The 18,355-nt window shown below is 44.0% G+C and overlaps 1 protein-coding gene, 1 long non-coding RNA gene and 2 pseudogenes across 2 annotated transcripts in view; 3 read left to right on the top strand and 1 right to left on the bottom strand.

Moving 5' to 3' along the window:
• Positions 1–9,303, top strand: part of LOC134970058 (uncharacterized) — a 30,802-nt gene extending 21,499 nt beyond the window's left edge. The window contains exon 2 of the long non-coding RNA XR_010189634.1: positions 8,944–9,303. This is a non-coding gene — a long non-coding RNA (uncharacterized LOC134970058). The remainder of the gene's footprint in view (positions 1–8,943) is intronic.
• LOC134970057 (uncharacterized) overlaps positions 1–18,355 on the top strand; it is a 102,720-nt gene that overhangs the window by 45,323 nt on the left and 39,042 nt on the right. The window lies entirely within an intron of this gene.
• LOC134971353 (5S ribosomal RNA) lies at positions 1,449–1,567 on the bottom strand (annotated as a pseudogene).
• On the top strand, positions 3,899–4,017 carry LOC134971153 (5S ribosomal RNA; annotated as a pseudogene).

The raw sequence follows: 18,355 nt of genomic DNA, 5'->3' as shown, positions 1-18,355 counted from the left end.
AGACTCTTAGAAACATAGAATTTGACGGCAGATGAGAACCACTTAGCTGATCTAGTCTGCCCCTTTTTATTACCATATTTTTATCTTAAAGCTTATTTGATCCTTATTTCTTTGTAAGGCTATCCTTATGTCTATCCCATGCATGTTTAAATTGCTCTACCTTCTTAGCCTCTACCACCTCTGATGGGAGGCTATCCCACTTGTCCACTACCATTTTTGTGAAGGAATTTTTCCTCAAATTTCCCCTGAACCTCCCCTCCTCCAGTCTCAGTGCATGTCCTTGTGTCCTATTGCTCCTCTTCATTTGGAGAATGTTTCCCTCCTGGACTTTGTTAAAACCCTTGATATATTTGAAAGTTTCTATCATGACCCCCCTTTCCCTTCTCTGCTCCAAACTATACATATTGAGATTTTTTTAGTCTTTCTGGGTATGTTTTGTGATGTAGGACATGCACCATTTTGCCCTTCTTTGTACAGTCTCTAATGCAGGGCTGGCCAAACCAGTCCTCGATATCTACCAACACTTCACATTTTACAGGTCACCTAGCTGGTGCACAGGTGTAGTCGTTACTGATTAAGATTTGCTGTATTCATTCCTAACTGACAGTTCTAGAGATCTATGAAACAACGGGTGTGGTCTTTTGAAAAGACAAAAAGCAACTATATGCCTTTTCCAGGGTACACTTGAAAATTGAAATTGTGAAATTATTAATACAGGTTGAGTATCCCTTATCCAAAATGCTTGGGACCAGAGGTATTTTGGATATGGGATTTTTCCGTATTTTGGAATAATTGCATACCATAATGAGATATCATGATGATGGGACCTAAATCTAAGCACATAATGCATTTATGTTACATTGACACCTTATACACACAGCCTGAAGGTAATTTTAGCCAATATTTTTTATAACTTTGTGCATTAAACAAAGTGTGTGTACATTCACACAATTCATTTATGTTTCACATACACCTTATACACACAGCCTGAAGGTCATTCAATACAATATTTTTAATACCTATGTGTATTAAACAAAGTTTGTGTACATTGAGCCATCAAAAAACAAAGGTTTCACTATCTCAATCTCATGCAAAAAAAGTCCGTATTTCGGAATATTCCGTATTTCGGAATATTTGGATATGGGATACTCAACCTGTACATAACTTTTATTATAGTATACTTAAAAAAGGCGAGAGCAAGCATTCATAATCTAAGAGCATTAATACTCATAAACATTGATATTCATATTTTAGGCGAAATAATGGTGTAAGTGAGCGAAAATAAATGGTCCCTCATTCCAAAAAGGACGTATTCATATCCACTATAATAGAGATTCTAATAGAATGAGGTCACTCCCTCGGGTCTGATAGGGTCCAATAATTATTGGAACCTAGAGTCAATTCCTGACCGTGGGTCCTGAGGTTATATTGTGCGTGGGAGAATAAAATAACTACGGTACCTAGTATTCCCTGGTGGTTCCCCATCCAGGTACTGACCAGGCCCTGCAGTACTTGGCTTCCAAGATCAGACGAGTTTGGGCATACTCAGTGCGGTCTGACCGTAGGTGGATAAGTCTCCCAGGTGCACCGTATTCCAAATATGTGGGGACCCACAGGTGTCAGTAACAGTATCGGTAAGTATTGGGCTGGTTAATTTATCAAAAAATTGTCAAGAAATCAAGTTGTGGTAAGGATATTTCATTACTGTAAGCTATCTCTTTGCATTGCATTCACTGATAATCATCATCAGACCTTACCCTTTTCCCTACCTGCAATCTGCACATTCAGATCACTTACTTCACCAACATGAACTCCTGCCCCACCTCTTCCAAACCACCCTACACTTTTGCCCCTATCTCCCTTCCATCACCCATCTCCCCACTTTTCTCCCCACCCAATCCATTCTCCTCAAGCTACCCCCCCTTTTTATACAAACCTCCCCTTTTTATACAAACCTCCCCTTTGTTCCTTTTCCCTTACACTCTTTTCTATCCCTTCTTTCCTCTCCCCCCTCCCCTTTCCCCCCCTTTTTATTTTTTTATTTTTTCCCCTCCCCACTCCCCCCCCCCATCATTCTCCCATCCACTCACCCCTTTCCACCGCATCCATAGGGTTGTCACTTATTCCAACTCCCCACCAATTCCAGTTCATTCCATTCTCCTCTCACCTTCACTCTCCATAAACTTTTATACCTGCAACCAACACAATACCAAGCTAGCTTTGATTATACGTTTAGCCCCATTCCGGGGTTTCAACTATCTAACCCACGAGTATGGTTTTCTAATGCTGCCCCTCTTTTCACACAGCATAACATAATATAGATTCTCATTCCTTCATCTTTCACCACATTCACCTATTTTAATCCCCCATAATAGGATATATGTTTGCACATTGGTCACAGATACATATATATTTTTTACAAATGTAATTTTTCATATTTTTCAATTTTTTTTTCAATTTTTTTTTTATTTAATATTTTTTCTTTCTTTTTTCAATTAAGCAACTGTCTACTAGTATATAATTAATACTGTTTCAGCCCAGGGATTTTTTACCATATCCTCAGCATCAATTATACTCAATTATTAAAAAATATCCCCTTTCTTCCCCCCTTTTCTTAGGCTTATACTCATGCCCACCTAACGTTTTGTGCATTATATGCATTATATACATAATTTTCTCCATATTCATAATTATAATCATCACCTGCTCTCCAAACTTAAGAAACCAGTACACAAAATGTTGTTGTATCTCATGTCTTTAATGATCATTCCTTCCCGAAATTAATCAGTCCCAGCCTTTCCAAATTTATACCATTATTTCCTAATTTACAAACTAAGGTGAGTATGGGCGTGTCTGTGACACCCCTCTCATCTTTGATAGGCCATCCACCCCTTTAAGAAAGGCAGCGGGGAGCTCCGAGAGCAGGCGATCATGTGACCAAGCTCTCGGAGCGAAACGCGTGTCACTTTCGGTTCCGGTACCCGAACTTCCGGTCGCACGGACCGCGGCCGCCGGCACCTCACTCCTCGGCTCCTGAATTCGTCCCTTGGCCCAGGAACACCTCTCCCAGGTTGGGTAAGACTGTCATCGGCCTTGGCCGGAATACGGGGCCTTTTTGCCCAACCAGGGCTCTCCTCTCTTTATCCATAGGGATCACCACACAATACCCAGCCAATAGAGGATATGGTGGAGTTCTGGTTCCTTTTCTGCACTTATAATATCTATGGCCTCTTGCACCAAATACCAATATTTGTGCAGGATTACTACATAAGAGTGGACATATGAGGATCAGCATATAAGGGATAAATGCATCCAGGATTTAAGAATCCAATAAATTTCAGGGTTCACAGTATTGGGCAATACACTGAATTTTACTTTATGTGGTTTACATATTGTTTTGTTGGTAAATAGTTGTGGCCATTATTAAGCTCCATTTTTTGCTGACAACATTGCCTCATTCAAAACTGCTTGAAACATTTTTTTGGGCATCTGCTCACAAATGTATGGGAAGTGGAGAGACCTTTAGGACATCTATATACTAAATCTAGCAGCATATTCTTTTACAGTGTTCCCCATTTCATTTGAGAAAAATACATACTTGTGTTCAATACTTCTGTCTATGTTAATTTGGCATTGCCTCCTATGTGTGGTTTTTGTTAACCCTTTGGTTCTTATATATTCTTTTTGAACAAATTGTTGCAAGGCCACAAGGGTGGGGCTTTGGATTATCAGTGAATGCAATGCAAAGAGATAGCTTACAGTAATGATATATCCTTACCACAACTTGATTTCTTGACAATTTTTTGATAAATTAACCAGCCCAATACTTACCGATACTGTTACTGACACCTGTGGGTCCCCACATATTTGGAATACGGTGCACCTGGGAGACTTATCCACCTACGGTCAGACCGCACTGAGTATGCCCAAACTCGTCTGATCTTGGAAGCCAAGCACTGCAGGGCCTGGTCAGTACCTGGATGGGGAACCACCAGGGAATACTAGGTACCGTAGGTATTTTATTTTCCCACGCACAATATAACCTCAGGACCCACGGTCAGGAATTGACTCTAGGTTCCAATAATTATTGGACCCTATCAGACCCGAGGGAGTGACCTCATTCTATTAGAATCTCTATTATAGAGGATATGAATACGTCCTTTCTGGAATGAGGGACCATTTATTTTCGCTCACTTACACCATTATTTCGCCTAAAATATGAATATCAATGTTTATGAGTATTAATGCTCTTAGATTATGAATGCTTGCTCTCGCCTTTTTTAAGTATACTATAATAAAAGTTATGTATTAATAATTTCACAATTTCAATTTTCAAGTGTACCCTGGAAAAGGCATATAGTTGCTTTTTGTCTTTTGTCTTTCCAAAAGACCACACCCGTTGTTTCATAGTTGTTATAACTATCTTCCGGGAACACCACCAACCATTTGCTGAACTAATTACCAAAGTAGGCTTTTACGTTGGTCTAACAATATTATCCATTTATCTCTCTATAATTGCTATATCCTGTGCAGATTTAAATCTTTCGAATAAGTTCTAGAGATCTCCAAGAGGCCAGGAAAACATGAACTGTTGGTAGATCTCGAGGACCGGTTTGGCCAGCTCTGCTCTAATGCATTAATATCCTTTTGAAAATATGGCCTCCAGAATTGAACATAGTATTCTAGATGAGGCCATACCAATGACCTATACAGTGGCATTATTACTTCTTTCTTTCTGGTTTCTACTGTCCACCTCTCTACAAAACTTTAAACAGGCTCTCCCATCTGTGTCACCCCGGTCTGTCTGCCCCTTCCCTATAGAATGTAAGCTTTCACGAGCAGGGCCCTCTTCCCTCATATCTTCGACTGCACCTAATCCCACAGTTTTCTGCCACCCTGATACTTATTTCAGTGTCGTCTGCTGATGTAGCGGTTTATTTACCATCTATTTGTCCTATATTGTCTTTAACTGTAAGTCATTGTTTTCCTGTTTCGATTAATTGTTTATATACTCTGTAATTGGGCACTGCGGATCCCTTGTGGTGCCATATAAATAAAGGATAATAATAGTAATAATATAATAAAGTTGTATTTTTTGGTTGTCTGTCTGTTCGTTCAGGCATCACGCAAAAACTACTGGATGAATTTGGATGGGGTTTTCACTATTGGATACAGGGGCGGAAGTCCGGGAGGCAGCGGAGTCGGCTGCCGCCGGGCTCCTGACCTGCAGAGGGCGCCTCGCAGTGGCGCCACTGACTTTACACAGATTGACATGCGGACGAGCGTCCGCATGTCAATCTGCGGTCTCCCTCCCTGCTGTGTTGGAGGGACACGGAGCGCATAGAGCGTCTCTCCTGTGTCCCTCTCTGGCTCTCTCCCCCGGCGGTCTAATACAGGAAGTGCCGTTCGTGAGCTCTGATTGGCTCACGAACCAGCACTTCCTGTATTAGACCAGCCGGGGGAGAGAGCCAGGGAGGGACACAGGAGAAACGCTCTATGCACTCCGTGTCCCTCCAACACAAGGGGGGGGGGCAGGCACTGGGGGCATATACCTGGCACTGGGGGGCATATACCTGGCACGAGGGGGGGGGGAGACCTGGCACTGGGGGGCATATACCTGGCACTGGGGGGCATATACATAGCACTGTGGGGGAAGACCTGGCACTGGGGGGCATATACCTGGCACTGGGGGGTATATACCTGGCACGAGGGGGGGGGGGAGACCTGGCACTGGGGGGCATATACCTGGCACTGGGGGGCATATACCTGGCACTGGGGGGCATATACATGGCACTGTGGGGGAAGACCTGGCACTGGGGGGCATATACCTGGCACTGGGGGGCATATACCTGGCACTGGGGCGGGGGGCATATGTGGCACTGGGGAGAGGGATATATTTGGCACTGGGGGCATATACCTGGCACTGTGGGGGAAGATCTGGCACTGGGGGCATATACCTGGCCCTGTGGGGGAATATCTGGCACTGGGGGCATATACCTGGCACTGGGTGCATATACCTGGCCCTGTGGGGGAATATCTGGCACTGGGGGCATATACCTGGCACTGTGGGGGAATATCTGGCACTGGGGGCATACACCTGGCACTGTGGGGGAAGATCTGGCACTGGGGGCATATACCTGGCCCTGTGGGGGAATATCTGGCCCTGTGGGGGCATATGCCTGGCACTGTGGAGGAATATCAGGCACTGGGGGCATATAGCTGGCACTGTGGGGGAGTAGGCACTGAGGGGGCATATGTGGCACTGTGGTGGAATATTTGGCACTGGGGGGAGCAGGCACTGAGGGGGCATATGTGGCACTGGGGGGGGTATATTTGGCACTGGGGGCATGTACCTGGCACTGGAGGCATATACCTGACACTGTGGGGGAATATCTGGCACTGGGGGCATATGTGGCACTGGGAGCACGGCCCTAGCAACAAGCACTACCCCCTAGCAACGAGCATGACACCCAGTGCATGAACCCCCTGGCAACGAGCATGACACCCTGAGCATGAAAACCCCTGGCACCGTGCATGGAACCAAGAGCATGAAACCGCTGGCAACGAACATGACACCCAGTGCATGAAACCCCTGGCAACGAGCATGACACCCTGAGCATGAAAACCCCTGGCACCGTGCATGGAACCAAGAGCATGAAACCCCTGGCAACGAGCAGGTAATTTAAAAGTAATTAGAAGCCTTACTGTAGAACTTAATGTGTAATGGGCATTACGGTGTGTGGCATAATGTATCACGGACATTGCGGTGTGTGTCATAATGTGTCGGGCATTACGGTGTATGGTATACTATATCGCGGGCATTGTGATATGTGGTATAATGTCTCAGGCTCATTGTGGTGTGTGTTATACTGTGTCAAAGACATTGTATGTGCTATAATGTATCAAGGGCATTGCAGTGTGTAGCATAATGTATAATGGGCATTGTGATTCCTGTCATAATGTGTCACAGGCATTACGGTGTGTGGTATAATGTATCAGGGGCAGTGCAGTGTGTAGCATAATGTATAACGGGCATTGCGATTCCTGTCATAATGTGTCGGGGGCATTACGGTGTGTGGCATAATGTGTCGGGGGCATTACGGTGTGTGGCATAATGTGTCGTGGGCATTATGGTGTGTGCATATTGTGTCATGTGCATTATTGTGTGTGGCATAATGTCTAAGGGCCACTGCAGTATGTGGAATAATGTATACTGGGCATTACTATAAGGAGGAAAAATTACAAATAATGTAAGGGGCATGAATCAGGATTATTTTTCTTTCCCGTCTGGGCGTGCAGGTTGGAAAACTGGGGTATAACGCAGTCTTTTCCTGCAATGTCACGCCCCTTTATGGTAAGCCACGCCCATCCCAACGAAGCCACACACTCTATACTGCCAATTATGGAGGGGGGGGGGGCAAATAATTTTTTGGCTTGGGGGAGAAAAATTTCTAGTTGCGTCACTGAACTGACTCATTCCTGTAATGAAGGAGAGTACGCTGGTGCGCGCCTGCTGTGGGAGGTAGGAGAGGAGCTGCTGCTACCGTTGCCCCGCTGCTGTGGGGAAGGGGGGGACGGGATGGATGGACACACGTGCGAGGCGGTGTTTAAGAGCTGGTACCACGCTTGCCTTGTATTCCACTTCCTAATTGCGCTCTGCCTCCGGTAATTGGGGAGGAGAGAAGAGCCTTCTTTCACTACACAAGGTATCCATCTATGCTCCCTTTCTCCCTGTATAAGTGCACTGCCAGTATACGGTATGTATGTTTGTATATATAGATAGAGGTAGGGGTCTGGCACAGCCACATAATAGACTAATACATTGGGTGCCCTCACAGCAAAGTAGTTTAGCAAAATAGAGGTGGTGCAGCACTCCAATGATTTGCACACTGACACCAATTGAAGTAGTGCAACGTTTCAATGTCCGTTTAATGAATCTGCATTTTTGTCATATATACAATGACCCCCATTCTGCCTCATCCCGTCCTCCAGACCTCTGTTACTCCATCTGCCCCCCCCCCATTTGCCAAGTCCTTCTGCCCGTCCGCGACCATCCCTCCCCATCTTCCTCCCATAATTAATTGTCCTCCCGCAGGGAATACATATGTTTTACCGACAGACGGGATGCCGTCTGTCAGCATCCTGACAGCAGCATCCCGTCCGTCAGAATGCTGGCAGGGGGCGTGCGCAATGAAGGCCCTTGCTTGTTGCGCTCGCAACTCAGTGGTCTCGGTGGTTCCCATCCCACTCTATTGGTGTTGTGGACACCCACGAATGGGAATAAAACCTGTGAGACGGTATTCTGGTGTCGGTATCCTGACCGCTAGGAATCCCGACAGCCAGCAAAATGATTGCCTCCCCTCCCGCAGTATCGGTCACATAATAGACTCACTTTCAGCTCCAGGCCCATGTGGACCCTAAACTGGCACTGGTCTGCTGGGATGTATCATTAGCACAAGGTTAAAAATGCAGCCAAACCTCCAAAAATGCAGTTTTCATAGGTTTGGCGGCTTACTACTTATCCACCAAGCCTAGACCCCAGGGCTTGGATGCGGTGGGCAACACCATCTTTAGATGGGCTTCTATCACATTTCCCATTGGACCCCTCCCAGCACCCCCCAGTGGGGCGCATCAGCCCACGCATGCACAGATAGGACTCCGGATCATACACCGGGAAGTTCTACTGTATCATGGCAAAGAATAGCTCTCACCGCAAGAGCTGTCCTTTGGAAATTTCTTCATGCATACGCCATTATGCTTGCAAAGAATGGCAGGATATATATATATATATATATATATATATATATATATATATATATATATATATATATATATAAAATATATATATAGCCTGCAGGATCAATATTGGTGTGGTGTGTGTGTATGTATGTATGTATATATATATATATATATATATAATTTTATTTTTTTGCCTCTATATAGGGGGGCACCTGTATTTATATTGCCTCCGGGCGTCTAGGACGAACTTACGCCACTGATTGGATAGCTTAGTGACCTAGGAAGAAATTGAGGGAGATGAACCATAAAGGAAAAACCAGATGCTTGACACTCGGCACGTGCAGTGTGCAGGCTCCACAAGCTCAAAATGACTATGTTTATAAATATAATTTTTTGGGGGAGAAATATACTTCTAGGGACTGTTTATGAACTATGGACAAGAATTTTCTATTTTCGGAAGACATATACGTGAGCAAAGGTCAAGAATTTTCTATTTTCGGAAGATATATACGCTAGCGAAGATGTGTGCAAAGGTCTTCAATAAAACCCCTGGTTTGGCGTCAACTTGTGGACTAACCTCCTTACTCACATCCATTATGCACCTATGAACTTGTAGTCATCTGCCAATAATTACAATTACTGGGTCCAAAACCAAATAATTGATATATATTGTATGCCTGATAAGCTCTCATGACCCCTTGCTACTACAAATCTTTCACAAATGCAAGAGTGCAGACTATGGGGTATATTCAATTGAAGTCGGATCCATTCCGACATTCATTTGTCGGAATGCATCCGACCTGGGCTATTCAATTACATCTCAATTCAACTTTTAAAAAAGTCGAATTGAGATGCGGGAGGGGAGACGGGGAGAGCCACGGGCAGATGGGGGAGAGCAGCGCTACAGCAGCAGTACTATATAGCCGCTGCTGTAATGCTGCTCTCCCCCGTCTGCCCGCGGCTCTCATCCGTCTCCCCCCCAGTCTCTCTGCCTCTCCCCGTACCTCCTCTCTGAAGTCCCTGCATCACAGCTGCCGCTCACTGCTCTCCCCGTCTCCGGCGCTGCTCTCCCCATCTCACTTCGACTTTTTTTTAAAGTCGAAGTGAGATGGTCATAAAGTTTGGCCCCTTTTTTGACACAAGCACGTGGATCGGCAGCTATTCCGCCGATCCACGTGCTTTTCGACAAGTCGAATTACTTGACTTGTCGAAAAGTTTGGGGTTATATTGAATAGGTCGGAACCCCTTCCGACCTAAAAAAGTCGAAAACTGCCGTCTTTTCAACAGACGGCAGCTTTTGACTTCAATTGAATATACCCCTATGCCAAAGATGAGTCTACACATTTTCTTGGAGGCTGTGAACAACACTAATTGTGCCCTACAGTGTATGTCAAAACACAAATCTCCTTGAGGATTGAACACGTGCAGCAGCACTGTATTATGAGCAGAATGCATATTTGTATGCACATGCAATTGCGATTCTCTAGCCATTGGAACTGCTAATGTTAGTAAGTGAAGCTGCTGCCCAGGAAAGAAGAGAGAAAGGTTTACTGGAAAACGAATATTGGTAAAAAAAAATTATATACATCCAATTTCCCTGTTGAAAAAGGCTGAACTTTTTGTTTGTGTTTTGAAATTTGGGCAACATGTGAAGGGTAAGACTAAAATGTATACTTCATCTCCTCCTCCGTTTTCTTTCCTCCGTTTTCTTTTTCTTTCTTTCTTTCTTTCTTTCTTTCTTTCTTTCTTTCTTTCTTTCTTTCTTTCTTTCTTTCTTTCTCTTTTTTTCTTCCTTTTTCTTTCTTTCTTTTTTCTTTTTGTTTTATATAGCAATACCCAGGGAGGTAGTAAAATATTAGAAGATTAAAAATACAAAAAAGTTTATGAATACTGAACAGGCCTGAACACGTAAAATATACCCCAAATTGGAAGATCTATTAAGAAGATATTTCCTCGGTGATGAAAGGGTCTACTTTAACTTTTGGAATACAACATAAGCTTGGTAACCACAATTATACAGCTCAAAATATAAATATATTTTTGATAATATAAAATAAACACATGATATAATAAGTAAGAAATTGTACATTATCTTTTGTATGGTGCTCTGCTCCTGTTAACTTTGTCTGGCACTTGTACTGCTGTATAATTGCTGGCTTTACTAATGCTACTGAATGACTAGGTTTGCCTAGTTATGTGCTGGTTGGGGAACTTTGGGTCAAACTTTCCCAGCTCTTTTACTGTTTTTTTTTACCTTTAGTTGTTGAAGCTACTTTTCATTTTTAATATATAAATATATATTATTGCCTTATTCTGAACTCACTCATTTGCTTGTAACTCTGAAGTTTAAAAAAGTATGGGGGATACCGCACTGATCATAGATATTGCGCTAGTCAGCATGAAATAAAACCGAAATTACATAATTTTGAGAGCAAAATTCCTCTAGATGTTTAAATTGGTGGTACACTCTGAGTCAGTATGATTCCGAACAACAAACAAAAAAGAAAAAGAAAGAAGACTCTTTTTGGGTGCACTCTTAATTAAATCAGATAGAAAACTACAGTGTAGAGAAATTAAAATATATTATATTTATTAATTCATATTAAGAGATTAGAATTTAGAATTAGAATTGGTATGTCAAACATATAGTAAACAGACACAAAGTTTAAAAATTACACATCAGAAATTCCTGCAGTATAAACAATACATGAGATGATCTCATATAAACTAGATTGAAAATGTCCATAACACATCTACGATCTAGTTTATATGAGATCATCTCATGTATTGTTTATACTGCAGGAATTTCTGATGTGTAATTTTTAAACTTTGTGTCTGTTTACTATATGTTTGACATACCAATTCTAATTCTAAGTTCTAATCTCTTAATATGAATTAATAAATATAATATATTTTAATTTCTCTACACTGTAGTTTTCTATCTGATTTCATTAAGAGTGCACCCAAAAAGAGTGTTCTTTCTTTTTCTTTTTTGTTTGTTGTGACTCTGACGTTGCCATAATTATCTTTTTATGAATCTGCATTGTCTGTTCTGACCTTGGATTGAAATGAAAAAAGTGCTGCCAGCCCCAACCTTGGCCTGTACTTGACCATCCTTCTGTTTAGTCAGCAGCTGCCCTCATCACTCTTTTGTGGGGGTTCTCAAAAGCTGAGTTTCCTATTACACTCCATACTCCTGAGTATTCAATGAATAATGCTAGTGACAGTATGTTCTACACTTCAAATGTTTCATCATAGTAATTCATTTGAAAGGCATTTTAATGAGGGGCTACTGACTTTTGGATGTTGCACAAGATACGTGGAACCTGTGGGAAAGATGCAAGAAAATAATTTTACTCACACAGCATAGGTTTACTGGCCTTTCAGATTTAGCCAGTATTCTCCTATAGCGTTCTCAGGCTGTGATCATCAATTTTGTAAATTAACATGTAAAAAAAAAAAAAAACTCAAAGAGCAGAAGGCACAGGAATGTGTGTATTAGGGCTTCCTGACCCTCTTCCTCCTGAGAAAGGGACCCGGTAACACGGAAATGCATAGTTTATTTTTTTATCCCCAAAGCTGGTCAGATGTACTTTACAGCTGCACAGTTCATATTGGAGGATGTGATGACATTGTGCATTCAGGCGGAGCCCTCTAACACTGGGCTGGTAAAATTCCAGAGATTACAAGGTCTGGTAGAACTGTACTTCAACTAAAATATACCCATTACCTCAGCCCTTATAAAGCTGGTCACACAGATTACTGCTGGCATAAAAGTGGCTGCTGCATCTTATTATTTTTGACACTGTTGTTATCACTGTGAGTATTGCTGGAATAAAGTTGTGTACAGCATGTTATGATAATGTTGGTCACAACTTAGGTGTAATTTTGTTTGCTAATGGAATGACGGTGGCCACAGTACAGTATACTCAGGATTGTTCTCTAACTATTGCCTAAATTGGCAGTTGCTCAAGGGCCCCAGAATTCCTTGGGTCAGTGGCCAAAAAGACCACGCGCCTACCTGTTGCTGATACCACCAACCCCCCACCTCTCACATTCCTTCCCCGTCCTCATCAGTTCGCACTTTCCCCGGGACTCTGGCAGATCCGAAACATGAGTCGCCCAGGAGAACAAGTGCAATCCCTGCTCCCTGCCCAGCTGCAACCCTGGCCAGCATTAGCTGCTGAGAGAGGGCTGAGAACTTCCCCAGCAGAAGATTTCGGCAGTAGTTTGGCTGCAGAGAGCCATGGGGCCAGGGAGAGGGCTAACCTTCCCTTATTCATCCTCTGCTCCCTGGCTGCCCCTGGACACCTTCCTGGGCAGAATCAAACTTCTTCATCCTGGAAGAGGCACAGCTGGTGGCAGCTCACATGAAGAGGCTGTCCACGGAGTAGCTGGGGGTGTTCCCTATGCAGGTATGCAGTGGACCCAGTCCCTGGGGGTGGGGGGTGGAGGGTTTGACTAAAAATGGGCGCAGCCATTGCAGATAAAACAACTGCCACTGCCTCTCGCGGAGGATAGGTGAATATGGGTCCCCATGCATTGCTATTCCCAGGAGCCCACACTGCTGTTAAAATGGCCCTAGGTATACTAATGGGGTATAATAATATGTACGTCTTGTATCCTAATGACAATGCACAGCCAGGGCCAGACCACAGCTCCCTGCCCTAATTCCCCACTCTCTGTGTGCAGTTAGCAGATAGCTCTGAGGACATGTAAGCAGGGGCGGATTAAGAGAGTAGGGGGCCAATGTGCAGGCTCGTAGCGGGCCCATTCCTCTCTGTTAGGGGCCAGATTCTACTGTGCATGTGCAAGTCTACAGCAGCCATAAATTAGAAGAATTCAAATTGTATTTCTATGGGTTTTTTTTTCTCAAAATTAAGCAATTTGTCTATTTTTCTGTATATAGAGTGATAGAAGGGCTGATAGTGTAGGGGGGTAGTGTAGGGGTACACACCCATGTGGTTTTGGCCCCTCCCACACAGCACTGGTCAAAGCCCTTTCCTTCTTCGTGTAGGCACTTGAACATTTTCAGTCCCAGGCCCATGTGGCCTTTAATCCGGCCCTGGATGGGACAAATGGTTCTTAACTGGTGTCAAATTCTATGTTTCCATATTAGGAGAAGAAGGGGCCCATGTGCAGTCTCCACCAGGGCCACCTCCTCTCTAGCCAGTGGTACAAGTGAGTAGACTCTGGTGCTGTGCCAGAAACTACAGCACATGCACAGGTCTCCTGAAAAATGGCACTGCTGCCATTTTCATGGCAATTTTTCTACTGCACATGCACAGATGCAGTGCCATTTTCCCTGTGATTATGCAGCACTGCCATTGCTGACACTAAATGTAACTAGAGGTATGTCACTGTCGCTGCCCCACATTCTTTGCCTCTAGCTAGCAGGATACCTGGACAGGGTAGTGGGGGCAAAAACATAAGCGCATCGAGACGGCCTTCGGCCTAGCGCTCCTGAAATTTTATATGGCCAAGAGCGATCTTATTGTTTTTTTTTCCCTTCCATGGTCCTTTCTCTTCTTCCCACCTATTTCTCTATTGACTACATCATTCTCTCATTCCACACATTCAGGCCATCATTCAATCTTGCCATTTAAATATCTGGAACATTGACAGAATCTAGCCGATTCCAACACCTCATGTCACAAAAAAAAAAGAATGAAAATTATGAGAGGAGGGATTTTCTGTCACTCTTCATCCCCACCATGGCACCTAGAAATATGGGAGCTGGGCCAACCCAACAATTACACAGCTGCTTTCACTGACACACTTTCTGCTCTCCCATAACCAGCTCACGGAGACTGACTTTTTTGAGTTCACTTATAGCCACCTCCATATCTGATACCATCGTTCCCGACATTTGTCGTAAGGATTTTCTGATTTTTTTGCCATGTAGTTGCAAATAATCGCTGAATTACGTGAACATCGGCATTGTGTACAAAATGCACTACAGAAATATCATAGAGTCCAGGGATGGGGGAAGATCTCCTCCAACCTGGCATACAATAATTTGTTGGGACTGTGTGTGCAGTTTTGTGGGTGAGCAGAGTACTGTACACACCAGCAGCTATAATGTAGGCAATGACCAGGCCAGTGGCTTAACCAGGTATTTTTGGATTATTGGGCACAAGCGAATATACAGCCATACTCACTGTTACACTGGTTGGCTCAGTGATGCAGCAGAGCCTGTAGCGGGGGAGGGGTGTAGGCAATTCACCGACCAGTTAGTGTCTCTTTGTTTCAGGTAGTGGTGCAGGGTTCTGGAACAGTGGTAATAGCAGGGTGAACTTGCAAGTCTCAGGACGTCCATCCTCCACCATGCTGCTCATACACAGTGGCACGATGGCGCGGCGCATGTGCAGATACACTATAGGCAGCCATCTTGGTTAGGGAATGAAGTTTCCTAAGAGGAACCATTTTGTTGCAGACTGTGCAGTAGAACACTCCACCTCTAACATTATATTAGACAACTCTCACAAACTCTCTCACTTTTTGATTCTCATACCCTATTACATTTCATACTGCAAACAAAATGAACCACCTGCGCTCTTAAATCACCTTGCAGCCTAAACTAAAGGAAGTATAAAGGGTGTCCTATTACATTCCTCCCAGTACAGTTTAAACATTGCTAATGTCTATAACTTGATATCCTGATGTTCTAGGTAAATTTTGATTTCAGATTTTAAATCGGCACACTCAAATTAGCCTAGAACACCAAAGTAATTCAATTGCAGGTGGGAAATAAAGAAAAAAAAAAACGTGGGCAGGGTTTTTCTTGCAGCCGTGGGGTTTTGGTATTCAATTGCTGGATAGAAAATTAGACGCAGTGATTTCTATAGAAATCACTTTGTCTTTTTTCTAGCACCTCCAGGGCAAGTCTGATTTTTCCTAAAATCATAATTTTTAGGGAAAATCAGTGGGACTTACTCTGAGACCCTGGTGGCATAATAACTCAGTGGGACTTACTCTGAGACCCTGGTGGCATAATAACTCATAATAACTCTCTCTGCACATGTTATATCTGCCTCCCCTGCAGTGCACATGGTTTTGCCCAACTGCTAACAAAATTGCTGCTGCGATCAACTCGGAATGACCACCAATGATCCCTATGGCTACATGCATTTTAAATAAAGTTTTTCGTGACCACTTACAGTATACGGAACCTCTTGTAAAGCATAATACACAAATTCTGCAAAATATAAGAGTCTTTTCTTCAACAAGTAGATGTTACTAACTTTGGGGCTCATTTACATTTGGATGTGTCACAACTGAGGGTTGGAGACCCTGACTGGGAGCCTCAGCTGTAGGGGCTGACGGGTACTTGAACTTAGGAAGAGCCATGCTTGAATGCAGGAGAGTTCACTGGAGAATCTGTAGAAGACTGCACACAGGAACCACTGGAGACAAATGAAGCACTGCAGAGAAAGTCCATGGAAGAACTGCTCACTGGAAACACTGAAGACCATTGAAGCACTGACATCCTTCAATGCTGGGACAGGCTATTTAAACCCACAGGTTAGCAGGGATTGGTGGGCAATTAACCAGAGACCAGAGTGCAGCTGCTGTGTAATCAGGCTGGGAGCAGAGTGCAGCTGATTGGCTGAAAAGTAACATGTGATGAAAACAAACATGGCTGCGCCCATGTTTGAACTTGGAGGGAAAGACTGTTTGTAACTTGCATGTGAGTTTTAACCATGAAGCTGCCAGAATCACAGTAAAGAGATTTGAGACAATGAGATGCAGCATGCTGCACACAGACAGCGCAGATGGAATCCAGGCTTGGGACACTGGGACAGTCTCAGGAGGCATTTGGAAGGTAAATACTAATAAGGAATTACCTGGATCGTGACAGTACCCTCCCCTTTAGGAGTGGCCCCAGGACACTTCTTAGGCTTGAGGAGGAAATCTGGCGTGGAAAGCCTGAAGCAACTGGATTGCTAGAAGTCCTCCCAATCTTCTTCATCTGAAAGGACTGAGGAATAACCTGTAGAAGGTCCCTTTCCTGGATTAGAAGTACGAGAAAATCGTGCTTTTGAAGCTAGCACTCCACTAAGTCTTAAATTAAATCTTCTTCTAGAACGAGGACTTTTCATACAGAAACCTGTAGAACTTTTTGGTAATTCTGGAACCTCTTCATGCGTGAAAGCATAACAGGAAAGAGCAGGACCTCCCATAATGTAGCTTGAGTCATCAACAAATTCACCTTCGGAACCTGAATTGAATCCTGATGAACTTGAACTGGCTGGAACCAGAGGAGTCTTTGGACTAACGGATAGGACTTGATTAGATTCGAAGGTGCTGGAATCGGCTGGAACTGAAGGAGGCTTACTGGAATCGGCTGGAACCGAAGGAGTCAGAATCCGGTTGGAACCGGAATGAGTAGTATCCAAGTGTTCAGTTAGACCATCCTGGACCTGGTCCATGCTGGATGCCAACAGGGTGGTGCTCTCTGAAAACGGCAAACAGGAGTTCATAACTGCATCTGTAGCACAAAAATTTCCATCTGGGAACTTGGCTCTGGATACTTCCCTTGGGGCTGAAATTTCGGTGACCCCTCCTGGGGTTGACGAATCAGACACCTCTCTCAGGGTTGTTTTCTCCAGCACCCCTCCTGGGGTTAACAGATCAGAAACTCCTTTTTGAGAAGACTCATATGCCCCTAGTAGAGCTTGAACATTGGATACCTTTCCTGGAGCTGTAGAAACAGACGACCCGTCTTGGGCTGCAGAAACAGACGCCCCGTCTTTGGCTGCGGAATTGGATTTCCCTTTGGTGAAGAAAGTCTCATTAAATCTCTTTTGTTTCCCGGAATTGGAAATGGGGCTCCTGGACACAGGACCCCAATTGTAGAATTGGGTTTTTCTTTGATCAACTTTTATATTTTTCTTGACCGGCTCAGAAGGAGCTGAAGATTCCACATAGGAAGGTTTGTAACTATGAATGCTGTGATGTGGAGATCTATCCCACTTCCTCGGCTTACGGAGAGAACATTCTTTAATAAAGTGATCAGAACCCCCACAGTAGAAGCAGAGTTGAAACTGCATGCGACGCTTGCGTTCCTCTTCAGAAAGTCTAGACCGTGGCTTACTCCGGAACTTATCTTTACTTGGAGCAAGGGGAAACGACTTGGACATAGAGAGATTGGCAGCTGTTGCATCTGTGTTCTCAGCAGACTGTGGGAAGGCTTTCATGGAGACGGGAGCAGAGATAATAGGAGTATCACAGAGACACTTTGAAATAACTGGAACGATGCTAGAAAGAAGGTCTTGTAACTGAACCAACAGTTGACTGAGAGTCAGGACACTGGATGCCCCTGAACCATTAAGGGTTACTTGGATTCCATCCAGCCGGGTGAAAAGGCCCTGGAGACAGTGAAAAACGTGACCCTGTGCAGCCTCCAGAAGTTCTAAGCGTGCTGCAAGTCGTTGCATCGGGTTAAACGCTTGGGCCTGGTCTCCGGCCAGATCCATTAGGTCAGTGCTTACTGTCACAACTGAGGGTTGGAGACCCTGACTGGGAGCCTCAGCTGTAGGGGCTGACGGGTACTTGAACTTAGGAGGAGCCATGCTTGAATGCAGGAGAGTTCACTGGAGAATCTGTAGAAGAC

The sequence above is a fragment of the Pseudophryne corroboree genome, chromosome 11 (assembly GCF_028390025.1).
Source record: "Pseudophryne corroboree isolate aPseCor3 chromosome 11, aPseCor3.hap2, whole genome shotgun sequence".
NCBI classification, from domain to species: Eukaryota; Metazoa; Chordata; class Amphibia; order Anura; family Myobatrachidae; genus Pseudophryne; species Pseudophryne corroboree.
The sequence above is the reverse complement of the archived record's forward strand: the minus strand, read 5'-3'. Positions and strand labels throughout refer to the sequence as shown.